We start from the raw sequence: 8,714 nt of genomic DNA, 5'->3' as shown, positions 1-8,714 counted from the left end.
AAAAAAATTCCCCCTACGGCCTCAGAGATATAGAGGAAAAAATATACACACTTTTTTTTTTTTAAATTCTTTCCTGCTATTGAGTACCCTAGGATCTGCGGTATGGCGGGTGATTCTGTTATGACTGAGTCACCGTAGGAGGCAGACACAAAAATAGAAGCTACGTCCAGAAAACCAGAGAAGTTGGCAACTATCAGATTGCAGACCCCTGAACCTATCAACACAACTAGCAGTAGCCGTGGGGGGTTCCTATGATGCCCTAGACCCCTCGATCACAGCCGGAGAGCTAAATAGCCTAAAGACAGAAAAGGAAATCTAAACTGCCCCAGAGCAGACCCCAAAGTAAAAGGCAGCCCCCAACATATAATGACGGTGAAGCAAGATGAAAAAACACTCACACAGATAGAAAGATAGGCTGAGCAAACGATGGGGCCCAAGCTAACTAAAAAGAACAGGAAAGGAAGGTTGCTGTCTGCAATCTGCCAAAACCCTATCAAAGACATAAGCCAACAAGCTGATATGGAAAAAGACCCTGAAGCAGCTAGGCTTCAAAAACTAAATCAGCACTCAGGTATTTTCAGAAGACAGAGCTAAAGGAATTCAGCACACCCCAGCAGGGAATGGCAGAAATCCAGAAAAACAAAGCAAAACAAAGTCAAAGCACAAATGCAAAAAGCCGAGCAGAAAACTTAGCTTTAGAAGAGCAGGAATTCAGACTGGTCTCCAAGGATCCCACAGAGAAATCACCCGCAGGGCAGAAGGGCGTCGGCAGCCTTATATCCAGTCAGTAACTCCACTCAGCCAGTCATCATCATCAGGCTCAGGTGTTTGATAATCAGGCTCACTACCTTTCTTTACCAGAAGAAGGAGTTCCTCGGGCCTCAGTAGTGAAGGGGAAAATGAACTCACAACACGGGAGTGAGCAGGTGCAGATCGGCTGGGAGCGGACGGAGCTGCTAGACGCCGGTGACGCAGTGGGCGCTGCTTGCTCCTTCTCCTGCAGCACCTCGGAGTCCGGGCCTGTCGCGAGGTGAAGCTGCTTCCCCCTGGAGGCTCCGTGCTCTTGCCCTGTCGGTGCCATTTTGGAGTCTGGGCCCCGGGCTGCGCGGCCTGACGCGCCGGTATTTTCTGATACAGGGACGCTGCCTGAACACCCTGGACTGCTCCTAGTCGCCGTAGGTCACCTGGTGGATACAGAGCTAGGAGAGAGCCTGGATGGAGACGAGGGCGAATTAGGCTTACAGCTCCCCATATTAGAAAACTGAAACAGCACATATATAAAAGGGGAGTACTCCACAAAGGTGATTCTCTTTTATTACCAACCCCACAGTTCTCACAACAACCCTTCTGAACGCTTTCTCATATAAATAAGGACTGCATAATCTTGGTGTATTGCAATTCTCATCACAGAGGAACAAGCTGTGGCATTCCCCTCTAAAGCACAACACCACCGGGCATTCACTGTTTGCTGCCCGAGCTCAGGTCTTTGCCACCTGGGGGCCTGGTACCCCTGTGCCGGCCGGGTCCAGGTTACTGGGGCGGTCGGTGCTGGGGATCCCCGCTGTCATGATCCATGCTGGATCAGGACTGAGATAAAGTACATGTAACCTTTTTTTTTCTGTGCTTAGGTTTGGTTTTTGCCCCCGGTGGCCATTAGGATTATTGCACTGTGGTGTCTTTTGTTCTAAATTTGCCTCCCGGTGGTGGTGAGCATCATTGCACTCTGTTTCTTTAGTTAAGTGCACATTTATAATGCAGGTGTGATTGCTGGCTCTGCTATAAAAGAGTCACAGGTGTTGCAATCAGTGTTGGTGATAGTATTCATTTCCAACCATCCCTGGTGGAGGAAGGAGCTGGAGAGAGCTCCTTGCAGCACGGTCAGAGCCCTGGTGTGGAAGGAGTCAGAGGGGATTTCCTTGCAGCTCTGACAGAGCTTGGTGACAGCGTTTCAGGAGGAGAGCTGCATTCTGGTGGTGGACTCTGTTTCCAGGAGCAAGTGCAATAGAGTAAAGCTAAGTGGTGTTCCCGTTTGTGTTTTTCCTTCGTGTGTACTAGTACAGCGGTGGGGCCAGTGCCTGCGCCACCCAGCTCCCTAGCAAGGGATAGGTGTAGGGTGTGCTAGGGCGACAGGTATCCTGAGCGGCGCCCGGTGCGGAAGCGGCATAGGGAACATTAGGAGCACTAGCGACACTGACTCAGGGGAGTGCAGTAGGTCTCCACGTCCCCTTTCCCTATCGCAGGGCCCATCGTTGTAACTGTTGTCCCTCCCCCTTGTCTTGTTGTTTAGTTACCGGCCTGCGGGCCGTGTCACACAGGACTGTATCACGTGCCACGTCTTGTTGTTTACGGGTCCACGTGACACCCTCCCTACATCACATAAATAGCATTATCTATAAACTCTGGGCTGGTGCCTGACCCTTACCCATCTCCTGTGTCAAATAAGGAAAGAGGAAGAGGGATATAAATTTTTTAAAAAAAGCAACGATCTCATAAGCTTGCACCCCTATATATACGCTGTCTGAGGGCAGTGGATCAAGTGGATAACAGTTCTTTGCTGCCACCTAGTGGCCTCTTTAGACATAACCTGAGGAATCCACTTCTAATGTAAACTACCTCTCTATTACCAGTTGTTTATGAAATCATGAATAATTTCTAAATGACTTGATTTTGCCATACTTCTTGATTGAGTTACATTTAAACCAGATTTAAAAAATGGATAGATCTACCAAAATGCAAACTGAAGAGGTAGCCAAAACTACCAAAACCCCCAAGAAGGGTCAAGAGAAGGAAAGATCTAGAAAACAACTCTCTATGGATATTCACTTCAGCAAATCAAATTCTGAACATAAACAAAGCTCTTCTTCTTCTCTCTTCTGATAGCGACGAGGAAGAGAACAATACATTTGAAGAAACAAGCCTTAAGGATTTTATTAAAACCTTACCTACTACAGAATACATAAGGAATCTCTTCAAAGACTTTACCCAAACCATTAAAGAAGAAATAGCAGATCTTAGAAAAGATGTCAAGCAGGTATACACAAGAGTGCAGACTCTGGAAGATACATGTGATCAGATAACCACACACTCCAAACGTGTTACCGAAATTCTAATTGATAAGGAGCGCTTCCTACAAAAAATTCGTATAGATGACCTAGAGAACAGGTCAAGAAGGAACAATTTGAGAATCAGAGGTCTTCCTGAAAAAATTCTGGATAAGGACATTACATCTACTCTCATTAACATATTCAAGGATTTGATGGGCAATGACGATTCTATTTCTATTTGCATTGAAAGGGCCCACAGAGTCTATAGGCCCAAAAATATAAGCCCAGACAAACCCAGGGATGTTCTTTGTTGTATACAAAGCTTTAAAATGAAAAAAGAACTCTATCACAGATCAAGGCAAGCAGCTAAAATTGAATATAAGGACAATGAGATACCAAATGTTTCAAGACCTCTCAAAACTCACTCTGGATCTTAAGGGGGTTTTACACATAACGATATCACTAGCGATATCGCTATAACATCACCGATTTCGCTATGTGTGATACCTCCGACCGGCTCCCCCGCTGTCCATCGCTGAGTGATCGCGCGAGAATGTCCGGCTCCATTTCTCGTCGTCAGCTTCCTGCTGGGATTCCTGCTGTGATGACGAGCGACGCGTGGAGGTGGGCGGGAGGACGTCAGGATCGCTGTGTGTGAAAGGTAAGTATCGTGCGCTGTATCGCTGCTGCATCGCTGTGAGATCTTCCTGTGTGACAGCTCTCTAGCAATCATTTAGCGATGCACCAGCGATCCTGACCGGGTCGGATCGCTGGTCGGATCGCTGGTGTAATGTAAAGGGGCCTTAAGAAGGCAACTTCAGCCCCTGACTAGGACCCTCAGAGATAGAAACATAGCCTATAGATGGATGTTTCCATTTGGACTTGCGATCTCCTTGGACAGCAAAACCTTGATTATAAGAACACCTGAGGATCTACCCTTTGTCCTGAACAAGCTGGACCTTTCTCAACTTCAATTACCAAATTGGACAACTGCGGAAGAATTTCTCAAATTCCCGCCATTACCAGTACATGAAAAATGGTCTAATACTACACTAAATAAGCCTAAGAAAATCAGAAGGTTGAATGCGGACATTAACAAAATGCCCAATGGAGGTAACAAAGTGTTAGGAGTGGCGGAAGGCACTAAATAAAAATATAAATAAAGTGCCTTCGCCACTCGGGGCCCACCGTGCAGAGGATGTAATAACTGCTGCTAGGTGACGACAGAGCAATCTGGCGGTAATGTGCACAGGGGTTAATGGCACCCAATGTGCACTGCTCAGACTCTGTTGAACTCACAGAGTCCCAGAAACAATAATAAACACAAAAACGCTGAGTCTGTTTAGGACACAGAACTACAGCGCTGCACCCGCAGTATCTGGTCACAGGAGTAGCACTAGATGGCGGTACTTACTCCGTCTAGACCTACCGACAAAGACCGGGTGTAGAGCGTCGCACGCAGGACTGCAACTGCAGCGCGGCAAGAACGGAGCCACTGCAATGACACTGCTAAATAGCAGGCGCAATGCTGACGCTAGGCTGCTGAGGCGATGGAGCAATAGCGCGCTGGCGCTGATACTGGCAATAACTCAGGCACTCTCACAAACGTAGTATCATAGGGTAGGGGTTTCCAATGAGTCATTCACCAGTCCATGCATCCATCAACAAACATACAGCAGCAGTATGGCTATACTAGCGCATGGCGGAACAGCCATGTGCGCTTTTTATAGCAAATGGAACCTTCCGGAAATCTCCAGGTCTCCAAGAGGAGCCAATGGGATCCGACACAGGACCTGAACACCTGACTCCCGAACTCCAATGGGAGTTCGTCCCATGAGCATGCTCAGACGCAGGAGTAGAGGACTTAGCCTCTGGAGAGAGTTGCCGCAAGGCAATCTCCTCTGCAGTCTCCTCTACAGCAGATGAGGAGCAGGAGACTGCAGAATGTGAGGGTCTAGATTTCAACAAAGGAGAGGCAGAAATCTGACTCCTAACACAAAGATGGTGAAGGTTGAAAAGCTCCATCTCCAGAGGGAATGGTCTAGCTCTTGGAGTCACGAACTCTTCACCGATTTTGAATAATGTGTTTCTATGCTTGATTACCTTTTCTCTTTTTACAATTCATTGTGTTTAATAACATAAACTAGTTAACAGGAAATGTTTAATCTTTGATATATTCTGGTTTTAGTCCCTCTATAAGCAAGACTCAGTCAGGATTGGCACTTGCATTTTCTTTCTCTTTTCTTTACAACGCCCTTCTCTTGTCTTTTGCCCTGTCTTCTATCTCTCCTTTTCCCCTTTCTTCTTTCAGGCTGTCTCTTCCTTTAGGCCTTTGACCGTCAGATCCACGCCCCCACAGATCTGGTGATCTTTTTTTGCTATCTCTTCTGGTTGGACACCATCGGGTACTTATCCAACCAGTAGCAAACTGTGAATTCATGTCGGGTCGGTAATCCGTCCCGATTTTCTGGTTGACATGTTTTCTTCAAGCACGTTAATAACTGTTACCCCCAGTTGTAAGTTTTTGCCCTTAGGTCCTATTGGTAGCCTCTTACACAATGTCTCCAACTACAAACCATACATATGGCCAATCTAAACATAGCAACCTTCAATGATAAAGGCATAAATGTTCCACAGAAAAGATCACAAATATTGAGACATCTAGAGAAGAACAAAGTAGATGTGATCTTTTTTCAAGAAACCCATTTCAGGAAGACATATACTCCCATAACCAAAAATAAAAAAAAAAGCACTGATGGATCTTCTCCTGCTGGATATATGGAGAATAATACACCCCTCAATGAGAGATTATTTGTTCTTCTCGTCAGTACATAAAAAATACTCCAGAATCGACTATCTATTCATAACACATGACTTAATAAGCCTGGTTAAAAAGACCTCTTACGATAATAAAATATACTAGGACCATGCCCCATTGCTCACCAACATGACCCTAAGTAACACAAAAAAAGCGTTTTTAATTGGAAACTTAATAATAATTTAATTTACGATACTGAGTCTCAAAAATCCATAAGGAAGAATATTAAACAATTTTTTTTGGAGAACAGTAGTAACGAAGAGGGAAAGAGAAGAGAAGAGAGAAAGTGGGTAAGAAATGGGGGAAGGGGAGGGAAAACTAAACCAACCTCGGTCCCAGCTACCCTATGAAAATTATGGAAACTCAGTTAACCAGCCCGGAAACTCCGAACTCTCCTTGAATGTCTCCCAGAGGAACCGCATTTGTCCCCACTCGGTCACAGATTCGTCTTCTTGAGCCATCAGCGACGCCATTCAGTTCACTCTATCCATCTCGGACACCCACTCCACCGCAAACTGAACCCTTGTCGCTCTCCAGTACCAGGGAATAATTGTTCTGGCTGCTACTAAGCAGAACCTCATAATTCCTTTCTTTATGGATGTTATAGACCCGGGAATCAGTGAAAGGAGAGCTATTTGAGGGGATGGCTCACAGCGAACGCCCGTCATCAAGCGAAAGGCTCCAAAAACAGCTTCCCAAAATGGACGTAGAAGACTGCAACCGCACCATATATGAAGCATAGACCCCTCCTCATTGTCACATCTCCAGCATAAGTTTGAAATTGCAGGATATATTTTATGGAGGAGCACAGGACACCTATACCAACGCGTTAATATTTTATAATTTTTCTCTTGTGATCTGCAAGAGATAGAGGTCTTGTTGGTAAGGATAAAGATCTTCAGACGGTCTGCTTCAGAGAGAGTGATCTGCAGATCTCTCTCCCAAGCTGTAATAAAGCTGGGGGTGTCCGTTATTGCATTTTAATGCAATGTTGTGGCAGCAAAAAAAATGTAATTCTGGCGTTTTGACGTTTTTTCTCGTTACGCCATTTAGTGATTGGGTTAATTTTTTTTATATTGCTAGATCATGCAATTCTGAACTCGGCAATACCTAATAGGTGCATATTTGATTTTTTTTTATTGTTTTATGAATGGGGCGAAAGGGGGGTGATTTTCAAAAATATTTTATTTTACTTTTTCCATGCTTCAATAGTCTCCATGGGAGACTAGAAGCTGCCATAACACGATCAGCTCTGCTGTATACAGGCGATGATCAGATCACCTGTATGTAGCAGAATTGCTCACTTGCTATGAGCGCCGACCACTGGACGGCGCTCATATCAATCAGGAAGTGACAACCATAGAGGTCTGCTGGAGACCTCTGGTTCTCATGCGACCCATCGGTGACCCGCGATCACGTGACAGGTGTCACCGATGGGCAGTTGTCAGAGTTTGACAGCAGCATTTAATGGGTTAACAGCCTCGGGAGGATCGCGATTCCACCCGCGGCTGTTAGAATCAGATTTCAGCTGTTCAGAACAACTGACATGTGTCGGAAAAGATGTCTGCTCACCGCTGGAGAGCACAAAAAAAGGGAGGTTGTCCTACATCGGTGAATTATTTTTCCCAATGTTGGAAAGGGGTTATTAGATAGGGTGGTGGGGGCATGGCCTAGCATGAAGTAGGAAGCAGCACAGAGAACTCCAGCTGAGATTTTTAACTTTTATCCTGATCTCTGCTCTGAAACACTTGTCTAACACACCAGGACAAAGGGGAGAGTTCCTGGAGGCTAAGGATGAATGATCTGAGTGTGCTAGGAGGCAGAATGACCCGAAAAAGGCAGAAGAATCCTGGGGTCAAGGTAAGCACTCAGAATCAAGATGGCGCTAATGCCAAGGCAGTGGTTGCACAAGCTAATGCAGCACTTGCAAAGAAGCTTGAAGTGGCTTCTAAATTGGTGCGATTTGCTCGCTTGGAGAGTGAGGCGGTTAATATGCTGCACGCTGTCATCATGCTAAGTACAGTTGTGGCCAAAAGTATTGACACCCCTGCAATTCTGTCAGATAATACTCAGTTTCTTCCTGAAAATGATTGCAAACACAAATTCTTTGGTATTATTATCTTCATTTAATTTTGTCTTAAATGAAAAAATACAAAAGAGAATGAAGCAAAAAGCAAAACATTGATCATTTCACACAAAACTCCAAAAATGGGCCAGAAAAAAGTATTGGCACCCTCAGCCTAATACTTGGTTGCACAACCTTTAGCCAAAATAACTGCGACCAACCGCTTCCGGTAACCATCAATGCTGATGATGAACTTTCAGAGGATGAGGAACAGCAGCTCCCAGCAGAGCCTGCAGCGACTGACAAGCAGGGGGATAACCCACTATTAAAGATGTATTTGCGGTGGCATCCTTTTGCAAAGCCGCATTAAGTACTCTACTCAGCAAATGGGTGGCATTAAAGAGGACATTTCTAATATCAAAGCAGATCTTAAAACAGTAAGGACAAGTGCAGTGGAAGAGTGAGCACAAATGAGGATGATATTGTCAATGTTAAGAGGATCCAGGAGAGGTCAGTGCAGCGTATTTCTGAATCAATTGCTAAAACAGACGACCCTGAAAATCGCCTGAGATGGAATTATTTGAGAATAATAGGGATTCCCCACTGAATTCACTGAAAACTGGCTTAAAAACAAATTCAGTACAGAAGTCCTGTCTACACTGTTTGCAGTGGAGAGAAACCACCGGATCCCTTCCAGACCTCTGCCACCGGGTCACCCTCCTTGACCAATGCTGCAAAAAATTCTGCACTATAGGGATCAAGACACTATACTGAGGAAGGCCAGAGA

This window comes from Dendrobates tinctorius, unplaced genomic scaffold, assembly GCF_039654945.1.
Source record: "Dendrobates tinctorius isolate UK_male_01 unplaced genomic scaffold, ASM3965494v1 ptg000011l, whole genome shotgun sequence".
Lineage (NCBI taxonomy): Eukaryota > Metazoa > Chordata > Amphibia > Anura > Dendrobatidae > Dendrobates > Dendrobates tinctorius.
This window is presented reverse-complemented; position numbering follows the sequence as displayed.